This window comes from Vespula pensylvanica, chromosome 7 (assembly GCF_014466175.1).
Source record: "Vespula pensylvanica isolate Volc-1 chromosome 7, ASM1446617v1, whole genome shotgun sequence".
Taxonomy (NCBI): Eukaryota; Metazoa; Arthropoda; class Insecta; order Hymenoptera; family Vespidae; genus Vespula; species Vespula pensylvanica.
In genome coordinates, this window is record NC_057691.1 from 446,773 (window position 1) to 467,173 (window position 20,401).

Here is a 20,401-nt window from a genome sequence, read left to right on the forward strand (position 1 = left end):
GTTTAAAAATCAAACAGCAGCAGGGCCCGCATAAAATTCTGAAGAAATAATAATCGAATGAGATTAGTACGCATCAGTATAATAATAATATAAATTACGGCTATAAAAAGTATTTGTAATAATAATAAATTACATGTGCGTGTGCGTGTGTGTGTGTGTGTCGCTAATAAAATTGTGACAATATAATCAAATTGGATAGGTAGGTATTTTCATAATAATAATAATAATAATAATAATAATAATAATAATAATAATAATAATAATAATAATAGTAATAGTAATAGTAATAATAAATTATTACAGTTCACAGTATTTCTAATAATGTATATAAAATAATCTGTATATATATTGTGTGTATAAATCTATACAATTTTACACATAGATTATTTTATATATATTTATATTTATTTTATACATAGATTATATTATATATATTTATATATAGAAAATAATGTACATATAAAATTGTGAAGAAATGATGAAGAATGAAATCAAATTGGTAGGCATCCCTATAATAATAATAACAACGATAATAATAATAAAAATAATAAAAATAATAACAACAACAATGACAATAAATAATAATAAATAATATAAATTACGTATGCTCGCAATATCAACAATAACTAAATTTAATAATCACTGAAAATATCAATGATAACAACAATCGAGAAGAAACTAGTTGATATTTTGTTAGTTCAATTATACTTCGAGATGCATCCAATTTTCTGCCGACTGATTGCGAGACAAAGTCCTTAAAAATAAGGTCGACGAGATTATTTATTAAAAAAAAAAAAAAAAAAAAAAAAAAAAGTAAAATTAAAAAGAAAGAAAAAAAAGACAAAAAGAAAAAAAAATGGAACGTACGTACAATTCGTTACGAAACTTTTCGTACGTATGTACGTCGTATGTACGTACGTATGTACATATAGTGCATATATATCAAGAGCGTCGATGCAAAATTTAAACCAAGAAGAGAACCCAAGAGAAGAGTGGAGTGGATCTCGCATACCTGCGGAGCAGGTGTTCCATCGAAGACCGGCTTTTCGTTCTCTTTCCTTTCTTACCCCACACCCACACACTCTCGAACACATATAGATACGAATACTTATAGATATATACGTACACACGTTAAACCCTATTCCTATACAATATCGTCTAAAAATTCTCTCCTCGAGCTAACGTAAATATTTCCTTACGATTTATCCGATTAAATTCTATCTAAGAATATATCATTATTATCATTTATTATTACATATATTCGACATTTATTTCTATCTTAATTTCTTATTTATTTCTTATTTCATGATATATCTTTTATTTCTCATTTAATTAATATAATAATCTAAATTCATTTAAATCTAACGATTTATTGAAATTTATCTAAGATCGATTATTTCTTTATTTGTTTAAATTCCAATATACGATTTCAAATTTCGTTTATTATTATTATTATTATTATTATTATTATTTTTTTTTAATAATAAAATTAAGAAAGAAAAGAAAAGAGAAGAAAAGAGAAGAAAAGGAAAAAAAGATAAGCTTCGAATGAAGCACAGAAATAAAATTTCTCAAAGGATCATTCGCATAACGAGCACTCTTGCATCTCGATTAATTGCTATCAATGAATAGTCGCTCCTCTCTCTCTCTCTCTTTCTTTTTTCCTCGTTTTCTATGTTGTATGGAGGACCTCTCTCCAATCGTTCGAATGCTTGGCCCGATGCCCGATAAAATTTACTGCATTTTAATTACGCGACCTCAGCTGACGTACTGCTTGCTTGCTATCTCATCGTATCCAAACGATACAAACGGACTTTTCAACGATCGACAACAGATGCTACTACTCCACGGGTTTTTCTATTAATTCCTTTACATGTGAATATAAGTACTGTGGAAAAAGAAATAAAAAAAAAAAAAAAAGAACGAATATTTCTCTTCGTACATCTATATGCATACGATGTTCGTTATAGAGACAGTTAATTAAAATCCATTTTTTATAGAATTTTTTTTTTTTCATCCTCGAATTACTCCATACATACACGTCCCATAAAACATTCGCCCTTAGACTCAATTTTTTTTCCTGCATGGGGAATGCATCTGGGCATGAAAAACTCATTGATATCCGCAGCACCAAGAAGCAGAGATCCCCGAGAGATAAATTTATCCGGGGCCATCTTCTCTCCCCATTTCTACGACTCTTCTTCTTCTTCTTCTTCGTCTTCGTCTTCGACTTCGTCTTCCTCAAGCTGAAGAAGAAGGGTCGTCCAAATGACAAAAATAACTTCGAAGGCCGTCCCAAAAGCAGTACAGCAAATGCATAATCTCGTTTAAATCCACCTGATCGGAGTAAAATCAAAGCTACCGTCATGTCTGAGATAATTAAATATCCTTGCATCGAACAACGAAATTATAAAATATGTCTACACAAGAAAAAGAAGACGAACAAACAACAACAACAACAACAACAAAACAAAGATTTGAAATCTTGAAATCATACGTGATTTACATATATCTTTACTAATATCTTAATTAATAAAAATACATTAATATCTTTACTATTTCTTCTTTATCGTACTTATGACGTATCGAAATTAATATTGGAATTGACGTTGACAAATATTTGGAAATAACAATCGAAAAGTATCTATATAAATTGATCCAATAAAAACCAACAAAAATTAATTCATTGAAAACATCACTTTCTTGTTTCAAAGTTATTCATAGTATTGGAGTAAACGATGCTTCAAAATGTAAATTCAAAAGACACAATTCAAGTTTACAGAATTAAACGCGATCAAATAATTAAATAATTCTAGCAATTTCGCAGATTAAAAGTATTAATCAAAGTCAAATAAATGTCAATATAAATATGTTTCATTTCGTTAGATTTTCTCGGAAAATATATCGAGTACTATGATTAATACTATTAATAGCATTACATTTTCTAGTACGTTTGAAAAATCGAAGCGTTTAATATCGAGAAAAACAAAAAGTAAGAAAAATGCCGGAAGGTAAAAAAAAAAAAAAAGCAAGAAAAGAAAAAGAAAATAAAAGAAGAAAAAAACATAGGGCACGACGTTCGAAATGTCGATGGTCGCAATTACTTTATGACGATGATTATTATACACGAAAAGGGGTTTTGAGCCTGTCGAAGGAAGCAGAAAACGCAGCTGCACATAACTCAACATACTCGTCGTATTTTCGGTGTAAGAAGAACATTACCCCGAGAGTGGACCCCTCCGAGCTGCAATTTTCTCCATATTCGCCATATGGCGAGAAAAAATTCTTCTGTTACCAATTCTTCCTCTTCTTCTTCCTCTTTTTCATTTTTGCCGACCCTCAATCACCCCCCTCTTTTCTTCTTTGTTAACACGAAGTAAGTATCGATTGAAAGATCTTTTCAACATTACCTCACTTAACTTCAATTCAATTATTCCATCAAATCATCTAATAATTTATTATTATACGTAAAATTATTCCATCAGATTGAAGTCAATCAATTTATTACTACAAACATACATATATGAAATTATTCCAAGATATTATTCCATTATATTATTTCATTATATTCTAGTATCTCTAAACCACACTTTTACATTTTAACAAACTAAATTAGAGCATTGCAGATTCTCGTTAGAATTACGAACAGAAAAACAATAAAAAGAAAAAGAGAGAGAACAAAAATAAAAAGAAAAAGAAAAGAAAAACATTTTTTTTTAAATATGATTAATTGATCGAATAAATAAAACGTACGATATAATGGTCGAACCTGCCACCCTCCCGTCCTCCTCCCCCTTCGCCCTAAAAGCTCAACGTAGAATCAGTCCCTCGTAATAGAAACACAAAACCACAACAATAACGAAAGGGTGGACCGATCCAGACGAAACATTGCGAAGCAGTGAAAGCACTAAACCCTACTCCCACCCTTCTCTCCTCTTGCCTCAAGAATGAACGAGAGAGACAGAGAGAGAGAGAGAGAAAGTGAGTTAGAGAGAGAGAAAGAGAGAGAGAGAGAGAGAGATACATCGATTCGAACGATGTATAGATGCACGTACGATAGAGATGCACATATACGTATATATAACCATATGTATGTTCCTCGTTCCTGCGGTTAAACTTTCTGACGTGAATGCGATCATTGCCCGCGGAGTACTACTAACTATGAGAGGGAGAGAGAAAGAAAGAGAGAGAGAGAGAGAGAGAGAGAGAGAGAGAACTGTTATAGAGCATTGAAGTAAAATTTAGTATGGGATAGTAGACAACAAAAGGCAATATGTTGTATGTGTGTGTGAAAGAGATAGAGATAGAAATAGAGTCAGTAGAGTGAGTGAGTGAGAGAGGGTGAAAGAGAGAGAGAGAGAGAGAGAGAGAGAGAGAGAGAGAGAGAGAGAGAGAGAGAGAACATAGAAACACAAAGGGCGTCGCTGCGGCCACTGCGCCACGCCCGTCTTTTACAGCCGGAGGAACCGAAGCTCGAATATAGTGCCTGTTTATTGTTGAAAGTGGCTCCTTTCATACTTGACATGACGTGAGAAAGAGAGAGAAAGAGAGAGAGAGAGAGAGAGAGAGAAAGAGAGAGGTTCTGATTAACCTATGACCTGTTCTCGTTCTTTGTCGACCGATAATCTTAATACCTATATACGATTCTTTCAACAATCAACGTTATCAAAAGGATTATCAAACAATCCTTTTCTCTTTGTATTAAAATAGACAATGCTATTTAAATGATAATCGGATTTATACAATTAAAACGTCCTCTAATATAATTATAGAATTTGATATTAAGGAAATCGGAGAGATCGGATATTCAATTAGTACGATCTGTTAAGGGTAGATATTTATGAAGCTACGTTGAAAATCACAAATACTCTCACGCAACCCAAACGCAATCCAGATTTTATTAATCTTTATCTTTTTTTATTAATCTTTGTCATTCCAATCGACGCTAATGCTGCCAAACGCATTTTTTTTTTGTTTTATTTCCGATATCCAGCGATATTTGCAAATATTTTTATTAATAAACAATTGTCTCATAAAAATGATGTGAAAATCACGCGGACACATCGACGATTTTATTAATACTTATCATTTCGATCGGTGATAATGCTTTCAAATGGATTTTTTTTTTTTTTTTTTAATTCTTTTTCTTTGTTTTCCGTATTCATGTTTACGCAATATTTGTAAATATTTTTATTAATAAACAAGTGTCTCATAAAAATTATCTGCAAGTTACGCACACACGCCACACGATTTTATTAACTTTTATCATACCGATCGGTGATAATGCTACCAAGCGGATTTTTTGCTTCTTGTTGTCTTCCATTATTCGGCAACATTTATAAACATTTTTATTAATAAACAATTATCTTATAAAAAATATGAAACTTCATTTTTTAACACCTTAAAATTCACATCATAATCTATTCATCAGAATCACAAACATTTTATAAGAGTTAAAACGAAATCTCGTTAAAACTAATAAAAATATTACAATGAAAGATCCATCCAAGAAAAAAAAAAGAAAAAAGAAAAACAAAACAAAACAAAACAAAACAAAAATGTTGGTCAAAACGTTCTAACTATACTAACGACCGTGCTAATGTGTACGATTTAAATTCTAAACCAATCACACCATACGCTTCCTGTCCTTGATGAAATTTAAACGGGCACCCCTTTATGGCCCTGTCGACACATTTTTACTAATCGATTCATTATATTAAAACGTAGAGTGATCGCCGTATGCAAACGTCATACGAATAATACCGAGACTCTTTCTCTATTTTTCATAGTATAAAGCGAACACCGTTCAACGAGTAACACAATGGGCACACGATAGAAGAAGGAAATGCAAAGCAAAGTACGGTGTGGGTTGCAGCGTTCGTAAATCATCCTTTAGAAGGGCTATTTTCATGCTCCAATCCCAAAGAGAAGAATGCTTCTCGTAAAATGCGTTCTGTAAACGTAATTACGTTCACCGAGTCTCTCTCTCTCTCTCTCTCTCTCTCTCTCTTTCTCTCTTTCTTTTTCTCTGTCTATCTTTTTAAAATGAGATAACGAAACACACATACACGAAAAAATATCTAATACGTTTATAGCAATAATCAAACAACGAAGATATTGGACCACGTTACTACATATTGTCCTTTACAATTTCTCTTCGTATTCGTATTTCATAAGGCAACGAATAACGATCGTTTCCATGTAAGAGAATTCCCGAGGTTAGCCTCGAGAACGTCGAAACTTCCGTCTTCACCAATTTCCTTCGAGAGAACTTGGACACCATTGTTACAGAAACTTTCCATCTTGTAGAGAGAAAGAGAGAAAGAGAGAGAGAGAATGCCGGTATAACTTCTGAAAGCTCGTATCTTACATTTAACACTAGACTTATCCTATATTCTTCTCTCGTAATATTAACGAGAGTCAGGTATTATTAGCAACTAACAGCAAAAATTTTCTTCTTTTAACTAACTTCTCTTCGAGATATTGTTCAAATCTTTTTTACCTAAACAAAAAAAAAAGAAAAAAAGAAAGAAAGAAAGAAAGAATGAAAGAAAGAAAGAAAACAAGAAAAGAAAAAAACAACCAAGTATATTAATCTTAATTACGATTAAAATATCGAAAGAAAAGAGAAACCGAGTAAAACAAATCAAGTGAATAAAATTGAACGACAAGATGTATCCTACGTATAATAAAACAATTTTAAACATTATAATGTCAGGAAAGAGACGGAGAAATTTTCGGATGTGACGCAATAGAAATGATTGTATATATCTTACATATATCATCATATGATACCGTTGGTAATTTCGATTTCGTTTCGGGTCGCGTTCGAAGGTCTTTCGTTTGGATTTATTCAGAACCGGATGTTTCTCTCTCTCTCTCTTTCTCTTTCTCTCTTTTGTAGCCCATATTTCAATTCAACGACCGATTTATAATTCGGTACGATGATAATCTTAGTCTTCTTTCTAAAGAAAGAAAACATCCGGAAAAAAAAAAATAAAGAAACGTCAAAAAGGAAGAAAAAAAAATATATATATATATAATATACGTGTACACGTATATACAACGTTTTAATTAAACGCGTTCTTCCTTATTAAAAAAGGTAACATTTCTTTTATCAAATCATCGCATATCTCCTACTTTTGTAACTTTTAATTAATTTTTCGAAAGTATCTATTATTTCACTCGACTTTTCAAACTATATATAATCTTCACAGATATATTATGTATGTACATTCTTTTTTGATTTTATTTTTCGCTCGTAGAAACTAGAACGATTAGTTTAACATGTTTTGTGCTAAAAAAAAAAAAAAAAAAAAATAGAAAAGAAAAAGAAAAAGAAATTATGGATATTCTGTCTCTCTCTCTCTCTCTCTCTCTTTCTTTTTTTTTATCTATCTATCTCTCTTTTTCTTACTCATAGTCAGTCTTCCATGTAAATATCCCGGTTAAAATGAAAACCGGCCGCCAAGTAGAAATTGCGACCGCAGCTTTTATAATCTATTCGAGCACATTCGTCTGGCACGCGTCCTCGTAAATGTAGACTCCTGCTTCACCACAAGAGTCTCACGCTTCTCTCCTTCCCCTAACTCATTCTATCTCTCTCTTTCTCTCTCTGTATATATATCTCTGTCTATCTCTCTTTCTCTTTCCTCTGAAAGTCTAACGCGCATTGACCACGTGCCGAGAGAAGAAGTCCCTTCGTTGTCGACACGCTAACGCGCTTGTGTATTGTCCCTCTCCTCTCTCCTCGTTTTCTATCATTTTCAATAACCACTTCTGTGTCTCTTCAAAATATTCGTGAAGGAAAGATGAGAGAAACTAACCAGACAACTTAATGTACGATAAGAATCATGAAAAATAAAACATTTTATTATACTATCTTTAAATCGCAATAAATCATGAAAATTGTTCGATGCTCGTGAAGAGTTCGAGTATCTAGTTGAATCGAGATAAAGAAAATAAATTCTATTAAGCCTCATACTAACCACAACTTCAATCGACGTTCTCCGTTTGACTTTCGCTTATTAACAGATCGATCTCACGAATATTCCCGTAATGAGATTAATTAGCCATAATTAACCGCTTCCTCCTGAGGACGATCTTCTCTCTATCGTATTACCGATATGAATATATACGCATAGATATCAATACTAATCCTCTCTTGCACCTTCTCGAACGTCTTATCGATTATTTAAATATACAATGAATTAAATAAACGCAAAACGTTCTTTTTTTCTTCGCAATTAATTGAACAAAATAATGATTTCGATTTTCTTCCCAATTAATTACATTATCATTAATGGAATAATATTAATTAAAGGCTTCTTCTTTCTTTCTTTTTTCACTTACTTATTTATTTACACATTGTCGCAAGATATTAAATAAAAATCAAATAAAATCTATAATATTGATATCGTTGAATCGAGTCAAAAGATGATATCCATGTCTCATATAAATGAAAGAAAAATAACTATGGAAAAAAAAAAAAAAAAAAAAGGAAAGAAAGAAATCTAAATAGAAAATTTAACCGTCGAAATGCCAAGCTATGAAATTCTTCGTGAAAGTCTATGGAAAGAAATTCCATTGGTATATAAGACGCGGATATGGGTTTGGCTGAAAAAGCAATAAATCGCGAGTTACGTTCGCGTCTCTTTCGACGCGACATTGCCTTTAAAACGCTAAGTTCGTTTCGTCGAACCGAAGAAATATCGGTCTTTGATATCGAAATGAATTTTTCCAACTTCCTTCTCCTACCCCCAACCCCTTATACCTCCTATCCACCCACCCATCGTACACTACCACCTACCATCTCACACCGTCGGCTGTCGGCCATTAAACGGCCGTGAATTTCTCTCTATGAAAGTGATAACCATGAAATGGGTTCCCCTTTTCGAACGTAAAATCCATAGGTAGGTATAGCAATAAAATCTATGCTTTCTGTCTGCGACCCTTCGATGAACGAATTTAAACTGTACGCGTAGGCTGAGTTATTATTAACGTTACTGTATTTAAAATTATTTTCTTACTATTTTATTTCACGAGATAACGATCGATGGTAAATGTTCCACGAACAAAACTTTTATTTTCTTTCGTTAATATTTTTATACGATCGTACGATCGATCTGACATCACGGTTGCAACGTAAAATAGAAATACTTGTATTTCTTTCGATTTTTAGAAAAAGAGTTAAACGGAGGACAATTATTTTCTTTTTGTAGATACCTATATATTTTTATTTTTAAGCTTAAATATTGGTTAGTATATAACGTTTACGTATTTAAATGTATTTCGTTAATCTTCCAAGAGACGTTTGACGATAATTGTTGGATAAAAAAATTGTTGTCTCTTTCTCGAGAATATTATGTTTATAATATATATTATGTGATATCGTGATTGAAAATAAAAAAGATGTAGCGAAGACAGAAACATTTATATTCATTTGATTTAAAAAAGAAAGTTAAAGAGAGAAAATTACGCGCGCACACGCGTGTACTTTTAAAAGAGAAATTAATATATTAAGGAGAAGATTTAATAATTTATAATTAGAAATTAAATAATTTATTTTCTTAATATATAATATATATTATAAGAATGTAATATATTAATGATTATACACACACACATATATATATATATATTTGCGAATTTCAAAGTATTTCATTAATTTTCAAAAAATATTTATACTATAAATGATAGTAAATATCGGATAAAAAGAATCGTTATTTTCTTTGTATTGATATTATGTTTAGATATACGTGACATTATAGTTGCAAATAAAAATAATAAAACGAAGACAGGAACGTTTGTATTCTTTCGATTCGTAAGAAAGAGTTAAAGAGAAAACAATTTGTTTCTTTTTGTACATACTAATATACCTTTGTACTCAAATACTAGACAGTTCATAACGTTTTCGTAATTAAAAATATTTTCTTAATTTTTAAGAGATGTTTGACGACAAATGTTGGATAAAAATATTATTATCTTCTTTGTGTTGATATTACGTTTATACCTACGTGACATTACAATTCCAAATAAAAAAGATACTCGGCGATATAGAAACTTTCGTAAATGTCTTTAAAAACAAAAAAAAAGAAAAAAAAGAAAAAGAAAAGAGAAAAAAAAAGAATGTTCCAAGAAAAAATTATTCTTTCGAATTGTTTCGCACGAATATCGAATAATACATCATCCGTATATACTTTTATAAAATATAGGTATATGTATCTACATTATCTACCTGTAATTTTTCAAATCTCCCGCCACCTCGAGATAGTCCAAGCCACTCCCGAAAATGAAAGGATCATGTAAATGACCAGGTAGGGTTTCGTAACTCTCCTCGGAGCTCTTAAAATATTTTCATTCTCAAACTTGCTCTGGAAACGAAACGATATGTACCTACATATGTTTCGCAAGCTATAAGCATATTTCGTTCTACCTGCCGATACAATCTCAAAAGATTTACTTCCTGGTAAAGTGATCGTTAAAGATAAACTTATGGCTCGTGGTATTTTAATATTAGTGAAGGCCAATCTCTGCTCGATCGATCGATTCAACTTAGTCACGTGTTATATCGCGTGCAAGAGGCACGTGTATGAAAAATGAGACTCTTTGTTTCGAGATTTAAACTATGAATCGACGATGCATTGATTTCGATTATGCGTACGTGCGTGCACGCATACATACACAAAGAAAGAGAGAGAGAGAGAGTACAGAGAGATACATACACACAGAAATATTAAACTATAATACATGATGTCTATAAATCATCTATACAATTATGATTATGCATATATACATATACATAAAATATCTATAAGTTGTATTATACCTATATGTATATTAAACTATAATACATGATATCTATAAATTATCTATACAATTACGATTATGCTTATATACATATGCATATAATACCTATAAATATGTATTACATCCTTTCACCCATACACAAACACGCCTATATGTATATTAAATCATAAGATGTCTATAAATTATTTGTGATAATTTTTCACTAATATAAAATCTTTATTGATCGCTTCGAAACAACGACATTAATGACACTTTACAGAGAAAATATTAAAGTCATATCTTAAAGTAACAAACATTCGTTATAGAAGCCATTTGTTACTCGCAAAATATCCAAACGATAAATCTAGCTCTCGCCAGACACGGTGAATCATCATGTCTGCATCAATTTCTTAAATTGCAGTGTGAATTCTTTCCTTGTGTTCGTCAAGATCGACGATTCTAGTCTTATATACAGGGTCCTTAATGAAGCCCCAAAGGAAGTAGTTAGAAGGTGTAATATCCTGCGATCTCGGTAGCCACTCGATGGCCCCATCACGAGCTATCCAACGACCATGAAACTTATCAAATGGTTCCCATGTATCGCATGAACGTTTCTAACTTCAAGATAAAACATTAATATTGTCTCCGTAAATTATCGTTTTAAAACTATTGAAATAATTTATAATACAGAATGTTATTCGTATGATCAAGTAATACAAAGGAGAAAATTGATGAAGATAAAAGAAGAAAAAGAAGAAAAAAAAAAGATATAAATCAACAATTTTATTCTCGATAGTGTTACAAGATTGAACGGCACAGGAATTGGTTTATCATTGAAGCAGTCTCGAAAGTCCTTCTCTATTGATATGTTTCATAATTCAAAAGTAGGATCAAGATGTGCTCGAGCACAAAGAAATCGCGATAAAGCGACGAAGCTTTTTTTCGCGCTTATCGCGTTTTTTTTTTTTCTTCTTTTTTCTTTATTTTGTCGAGTCTGCGTCGCACACGACCGTTACGAGGTAGCAGCTGTGTAAATTCTTTTCTTCGAAACTCGTACGAGATTAAAAGAAAACATCGTACCGACGATCGACCTACTCGAGAAAATCAAATCGTGCTTGTATCACTCTTTTAAAATTAATTTTTTTTAACGCGGACGTTTCATTCGAATTGTTATTCGACGATTTTTCAAACTCGTTAAAACGCTCGTGATATCAGGAATTAATTAATTTGAAACGTTCGTAATTTGTTTAATAAATACGAGATCTGTGATTATAAAAACAGATGTTTTAATTAGATATTTATAATTACTTTGTTAGTTTTCTTTCCTAACCGACATTGATTTAATTTCCTTTATTTTAATATCTTGGATGTGATAAAATCGCGATGCAATTATTTGAAAATGCAAGTTTTTATTAAAAAAACTTGTTTATAATTACACAACACATAACATAAAATGATAACATGCTGTCTTTCCACTTTTCAAATAATTCGTAAAAGCGCGCCTTCAATTTTTTATTAAAAACATCGCTATATTGTATCACGAAAATAATGTTTACACTAATTGCATTTTTTCATATATCTACATTTCGTACGCATTACACACGGGTATCACGATAATTTTATCTATAATTTGATTAATAAACGATATTTTGAAACTCTGAATCCATAAGTAATACGAATTAAGTTATGCTTCAGAAAAAAAATCTAATATTTCGAAAAAACATGTCTGAGTTCTTAATCGGGTTTAAGTATGTCCAACTTGAAACATTTCTATTATTTTTAAATAGAATAAAAATTAAAATTGATAAATTTTTCACACACACAACTAAATGTATATACATATGTATGTATATTTATTATTTACATATGTATAACATATATTAATACATATATTAATACATATATTAATATGTATATTATACACATTAATACATATTATTATATTATTAACACATATATCAATATGTATATACATAATACATAAATAAATACATACATATATATGTATATGTATATATATAGAACTAAATGTGAGTTATAAACAAATTTATGTCCCTTTCCTCGTTTTAATTACTACGTACAGTATATCACGTTAGAGATGACACAAGCAAAAGTGCAAATGGTCAAAGAAACAAAACGAACGGACGTTTTGAATAAAACAGACGCACCCACAAAAAAGAAAAAGAAAATAAGAAAGAAAAACAAAAACAAAAAAAGAAAAGAAAAGAAAAAAAAAGCAAGGAAAGAAAGAAAGATGGTCGCCTTTACGCATACGTGATGACGACGCTTGGCCTACTTTAGGGAGCAGAGCTTCATAATCTTCGCATGAAGCAGTAACGTTTGTAGCTGGAAGGAAGGAAAGACTCGCGGCTATGAAACGAGCCCCGAGGCCCTTCGTGAGCCCTTCTTTCCTAAATAAGGGCGTAACCTATCAACGAGAGCTTCGCGTGTCCCTTGAATGTAGCAGCGGTAGTAACACACACCTGCAACCTGCACTCTTCGTACTTACATACATATATATATATATATTTGTAAGTATATACATATATAATAAAATATGTCTGTGTATGTCGTATAGATGTATGTATGAGTATATTATATACGTATGAGTGCGTATATATGTATGAGAGTATATATATATATGTGTACACCTCGAAGATAGGAAAAGGGTGGTAAATATTACCGTAGCAAGGAGGGTTGCTTGGTTAGCAAGCACCGACACTTTACCACCATCATCAAACGTGTTCATTTAAATTCGTAGAGAGAAAAAGAAAGAGAAAGAAAAAAAGAGAGATAGAGAGATAGAGAGAGAGAGAGAGAGAATTGCTTCTCGATATCAGGGCTCGCGCAATCATTCATTTTCATCGTGCGAGTTCCCCTACCCCCTGAATTCAAACTCCAGGAAGTATAATCGCACGGGATAGATGGTGTGGCGAGAAAGGTGATGCTCGATAAATTTATCGCTCGCTACGTCGACGCCGATTTAAGTCGTAATTAATTACGGGACACGGTGATTATCCGGGGATCCGTCTCGTTAGTCGCTTTTAATTAAGTATCACTATTGTTATCGGACTCTGAGAAATTTAGTTCGACATAAATAGGAGTTGTACTAATGAATTAAAGAGAAAAGAAAAAGAAAAAGAAGGATACAAAATATTTCTTAAATTTCATCCGATATTTTCCAATGAAGATATAGAACAAATATTTGCAAGCGTATATCTATACATGTATTAAATAAATCAAATAATACAACAATAAGTAAAGAAATAAATAAACAGATAAGGAAAGTCAAAGAATAAAGTGTCGATCTCTTAAGACTTCATCGAATTATCTTTCTTACATATTCGTTGGCAAACTTGTAGAATCGATCTATTTTTATCGATTATGTTAATCGCTCATTCTTAACGAAAAAAAAAAAAAAAAAAAAAAGGAAGAAAACTGAATACAACGCGTAAAATGTAAGAAATTTATTTTCATTATTTTCATTTAATACCAAATATTAAGAGAGAAACATTTAATTCGATCACATTTTCTTATCTGTATATTATTTAAAACGTAACATTATATCCATAATAAAATTAACCTGATCTCTTTCTTTTTTTTTTTTTTTTCAATTCGTTGAATAACTTATAAAGGTTAATTTCTTATTTTATGTGATCGAAATGATAGACGATGTAAAATCGTCGGACAGGACGTAAAGTTTGCGATAAATCAAAGATCGCGATTTTATCGTGAAAGATCGTAGATTTTATTGGCACGTAAGATGCTACGCCAAGGTCTCCCGTTGTGGCACGTGCCGTACTTGATTATTACACAACGCCGGTAATCATGAATGAACAGCGAGGAATCTTTACGGTAGGTTAGCTTTCACGAGACCGACACGAGTCTCTCGCTAATTATCACCGTTCAAAGCGCGTTACCAACACAACACCGGCATTACTTACGAAGATACCACCGTATCACACTTTAAGAAACTCTTTCTTAACCTAATTATTACGCTTACGCGCACTATAAATATCCGACAAATTAAAAACAATCATTTATTTATAATAACGCTCATTAGAAACGTAATCGCATATGAAACCAGCATAAATACTTCACGGATAATAAAAATTACATTACTCGATCGTCATCATCTTACCTACTGACTTACTTACATATCACGAAATAAAAACAAAAAGAGAACGAGACAGGGAGGGAACTTCGAAAAAAAAGAAAAAAGAAAAAAAAACGAATGTAAAGATAACTTCTTTTTCGATCTCTATTGGAAACTATTCGAAAAAAAAAAGACTTGGTTTTCCATATTCGATCGATCGATCGATCGATCCCGATTTCGAACTCTTCTTCGTTATCCCCGTAGAAAGATAAAAGGAAAATAAAATACGCTCGCATCTGCATCCTTGCGTGCAGCTGCAGAAAATAGATAGATAAAAAGAGAGAAAAGAAAGAAGAAAGAGAGAGAGAAAAAAAAAGAAGGTAAGACGAGAGATCTTCCTTTATCTTTCCTTCTCTCGTCCATCGCGATTTCCAAACGTACCTCACCTACTATAACCATCACCTTTAACCCTTCTCGAAACCCTTTTTATTCTCCCTTTTCCCTTAACAAGTAGAATAATCCTTCTGCGTCGGAGCACGATACACGAACTTAAGTATACACACATACACTCGAACACGAGTTTTCTATAAGTGTGAGCGCACTCGAATAACGGTCCATTGTGAAAGAACAGGAGGAAAGAAACTCGTCTCCACCCGTACCTTTCTTCACCCTTCACTCTTCACCCTTCACCCCATCCAATCTTATCTCAACCTACCTCCTATCGCGGTTCGCAGTGAACTCCTTCGACAGGACCTAATCTCGAACGAACGATCGATCGATCGATCGATCGATGAATGGATCGACCGAACGAATCGCTCGAGATCGATTGATCTTAATTACCACGATTTCTTTCTCCCTCCCTCTTTTTTTTTCTCTCCCCACCCTTTCTCTCTTTCTTCTTTATCGCGACGCGTCACGTTCCTGACATTTCGTTTCTGGAAAAATGTTCCAAAGCTACTGCTACTGGTACTGTTACTGCTGCTGTCGTTTGTGCTTCTGTAACATCCGGTTACCCTTACCTTACCTTATTTTACCTTATTTTACCTTACCTCCTCCCACTCTTGCTGCTTCCATCGTTTATCCGGATTCTACCAACTCTCGACGCCATTTTGGAAATCATCTCTCTCTTTAATCTAACCTTTCATGTGAATTTCTTTACGTATTCTTAAGTTATTTATATTTCCTTGCATTCCATCGTTTTACGATGTTTACTTCGTCGAGATTGATTCGTCAACATTTTTCTAAGTTTTTTATTTATTTATTTATTTTATTTTATTTTATTTTATTTTTTTTTTCTTTAACAACGTTCGTCCTTTCTCGTTCGATCTCTTAAATTTTACTACGCGTTTAAATATTTTTTTTTTTTTTTTTTCAAGGATTTGATTCGTCGTTTACGATCGATTCGCACGCGACGAAATTTATCCGCAAAATTGGAAAATCGTGAGAAAAATAGAAGATTTGGTAAACGTGGGACGTAACTTTTCTTTAACGAAATTATTTTGCTACAAGAATCGTCGGGGTTTATCTCTCGATTGTATTAAGAAAAAAAATTCGACGAACGAAATTATTTACAGTTCTTGCTTCTTCCTTTTCTCGTTTCCTCCCGCCTGCCCTTTCCCTTCGTCCATACATCTTTTGTAACTTAAGGGACAAAGTCGAATAACTTCGAAAGAGACTCGAGCGGACTCGCTTTCGTAATCCGATAAAATCCTTCGTAGCACGATTTTCTCAAGTCCCTTCGAAGAGAAGTTTGTTAGCTTCCAGCCGTTCTCATCTGTTTCTCGTTGGGAAAGCCAAGTACTGTACATCTTGAGATACGAAGAGAAACCCCATAATATTTTCTTCTATCGCGCCATAAGCAATTAACTCGATAAAGTCAAAGTTCGTTCTTAACCTCGAAACGTTTCTTACGATATCGTTTCCATTATAAATCAACTATCTTTAACAAATGGTTAATTCTCAATTAGAATATTACTTAATCGAAAATTTTCATATTCCGTTATCTTAAACAACGTGCGAAACTTTTATTTATATTTCGAAATATTTAAAGGAAAAAAAAAAAAAAAAAATATTCGATAACAATGGAGTACTCAAATATTTTTATACTATCTTTTTTTTTTCTTTGCTTAAATACATTTTCATCCAAAGTTCTAATTTCGACGTGTAAAATATTAATACCGATTGAATGGACCGATATTTATTTTTTATCGGTATTTTAAATAAATTCAAGTGAATATTATTTATAATGGAATATCAATAAAGTAATATCATATGGTCAGTATCAGTTTAATTAATTCCGAAAACTGTCAGTTTTTTAATTACGGTATTTGTAGATATAGTAATTTGTCGATATTTTTAATGAATGATCTGTATTTATAATAAACCTAGACGTTATCTTGGCACTTTATTATTTTCATTGATCACTTATATTACATAATGAAATTTTGATTTCTGATCAAATTATTCATACATATTGACCATTCTATAATAACTTAAATAGAAACGGATAAATAAAATAATTATGTCATAAAGACATTATCCATAAAATCCATATTTCATCATATATAAAAATCATCATCGATATTGAATTTTCTAATTAAAATAATTTCTAATGATCCCAAATCTAACTAGAAAATTGAATTGTTCCCAACGTCTACGCGATATTCAATAATTATACCGTGTACAAATTAGAAATATTAGAAAAAAAAAATAAAGAAAAAAAAAAATTGTTAGAGAGAGAAATAATTTGTTATTATACCTAAGTAATAGCTATAGATCCTGTATATATAAATGAACGATACATAATTCGTATACATCTAATAAATTTTCGCGTGATTTCGTCGCAAAACAAATTTTGTTTTGATTATTTTTAATCGTTTAACTTTGATTAACATTACGACGCAAATAATACGCAACGATAAACAAATTCATAAATAATTTCATCGAAATAATATCGAAAAATATAAAACCACACTCGACTAATTGAAGTTACATAATTTCACGCGTTTAGATTCATTCGAATTCCAACGATTTTCTACTGATAATACTATTTGATTTTTGTAAAAGCAAACGCTGTTTACATCTGTCTTCAGCTTAAGACAGAGAAGTAATAACAGAAGTGCTCGAGAAAAATTACTTCTTTCTAAGAAACTGTGAATTTAAAGAGAAAAAGAAAAAAGAAAAAAAGAAAACAGAAAGAAAGAAAGAAAGAAAGAAAGAAAGAAAGAAAGAAAAAGAAAAAAAAAAAAAAGACGCCGAACCACGATATTAATCGATATTTTCGAAATGATAAATATTTTCATTATCCCGATCGAAAACGATTTGACGATCGAAAGAAAGATTTTTTTTTTTTAAAGAAAGAATTTTCACAAAAGAAATCTGTCTTTTTTAGAAAATTAAATAGAAACAATTAAATACGACGTACACGATATTAATAATGTTATTAACAACAAAATCGAAATAAAAAAACAATACGTAATAATAATAATTAGAAAAGATAACGTAACAAGATAGTCGTTCTCGAGAAAAAAAAATAAAAATAAAAATAAAAATAAAACGAAACAAAAGAATGCGTAGGATTAAAAAATGTCTGCGAAATCGTAACATTCAATTTGTTATAAATTTCTCAAATGAAAATCACGATAAGCATTGAACACATATACGTATGTGTGCGAACAAAAGAAGAAAAAAAAATAACAATAATAATAATAATAATAATAATAATAATAATAATAACGCGTCGAAAGCATGACCTTGGATCTTAAGAGATCGATGGAAAATGTAAATATACGAAACAACAAACATCTATATGATTTCTGTTGAAATTAATGTCCTGCCTCTTCGTCCGTTTTTTTTTTTCTCACGTTTGAAATGCGGTTTCTACGAAGAGGATAAAATTACAGCACGCACTTCTTACGAATGTTAAACTAAACGCAATAAAAGAAAAAAAAAAAAACAAAAAAGAAAAAAAAAAGAAAAGAAATCGAAGCTGGCTGCTCTCACCAATACAATTTTTCCATGTTCTATGTCGATGAAACGTCGATTATAAAAAAAAAAAAGAAAAAATAATAATAAACGAATAACGGAAAAAAACGAAAGGACGTCACTTCAAAAATGACGAAAGAGAGTAAGAGAGTAAGAGAGAGACGGAAAGAGACAAAAAAGAGGAAAAGAAAAGAAAAGAAAAAAAAAAGAGGCGGAAAAACTGGTATTGCCACATTCGCGAACGAATAGCGTACGTAACTTCAACTTCGAACGATTTCATCTGCCAATCAGAAAACTCCAAACATATAACAACGACAACGTTCGAAATATCACCGAGAGAAAAATCCAAAGGATTTCGATCGAACGTCGGAAACGAATTTCTGACTAATTATGTTACTTAATGTACCATATTACAAGAGATTTGATAAACGTAAGACGTAACTTTTCTTCAACGAAATTGTTTCCCTACAAGAATCGTTAAAGTTTATATCTCGATTGTATTAAAAAAAAAAAAAAAAAAAAAAAAAAGAAAAGAAAAGAAAGAAAGAAGAATTCGACGAACGAAATTAATATGTATTATGAAATCATTTATTATAATTATGATGTACTATTTAAATTACGTATCTATAAGGATTTACCTAGTTTTCTGTAGGGACGTGAAGAATCCTTCGAAGAATAATAAGTACACGATCGAGCGATCTTTAAGTTTCCTCCTGCAGCAGCAGCAGGTTCGTCGTCGAGAGGTTCGGATTCTTTCGAAAGCATCGACGAGATGATCCGACGTCCTTACGATCTTTTACTTTAGATCCTTCTTCTTCTTCTTCTCCTCCTTCTCCTTCTTCTTCTTCTTCTTCTTCTATGTTCACAACACAATATGTATATATATATATATATATATATATTTACGACACCACTGCGAAATAAGAATAATCGGATCGACTTCTCGAGAAGAAAGAAAAGAAAAATATCAAACGAGATCGGAAATTATTATTTATATACGTATATATTTTATATATACATATACACACGCATATATATGTTAATATATATATCAAGAGAAAGAGAGAACAGAGCGACAGTCCGAAATCACACGACACAGCCGACGTCCACGCTCGTTCTGAGGCAGCCCGGCATCTCGTAGGCCAACGCGCACAAGGGCCGCGCATTCGCGTCGCTGATTGGCTAGCCTACTCCCACCATTCCCTCACCCCCCTCCGACGGGCTAACGTCCCAGGCTGCAGGGGTTCTCCGGAACACGGAACAACCGTCAGAGAGGATCGCAACCACGCGCTTATATCGTTTCTCTTTATATTTTTTCTTAATTATACAATTTATTTTCTTTTGATAACCGATCAACATAGATTTTTATAATCTTCTTTTCGAAAGTGTTACGTAGGAACACTTAATTGAACGAGATGATTAATTTTTATTTTAGTTTATTCACAATGGTTATTTTCTGTTACTAATCTTCTCTCTCTCTCTCTCTCTCTCTCTCTCTCTCTCTCTCTCTCTCTCTCTCTCTCTGTCTCTGTC

At 31.8% G+C, this 20,401-nt stretch overlaps 1 protein-coding gene across 4 annotated transcripts in view; it reads right to left on the reverse strand.

Annotated features, from left to right (window-relative positions):
• The window catches only part of LOC122630802 (protein tincar), a 233,899-nt gene extending 214,179 nt beyond the window's left edge, over positions 1 to 19,720 (reverse strand). For all 4 annotated transcript variants that reach the window (XM_043815737.1, XM_043815735.1, XM_043815736.1 and 1 more), the window contains exon 1: positions 19,507 to 19,720. The gene's annotated coding sequence lies outside the window, so the exon portion shown is untranslated. The remainder of the gene's footprint in view (positions 1 to 19,506) is intronic.
• Positions 19,721 to 20,401: the final 681 nt, after the last annotated feature.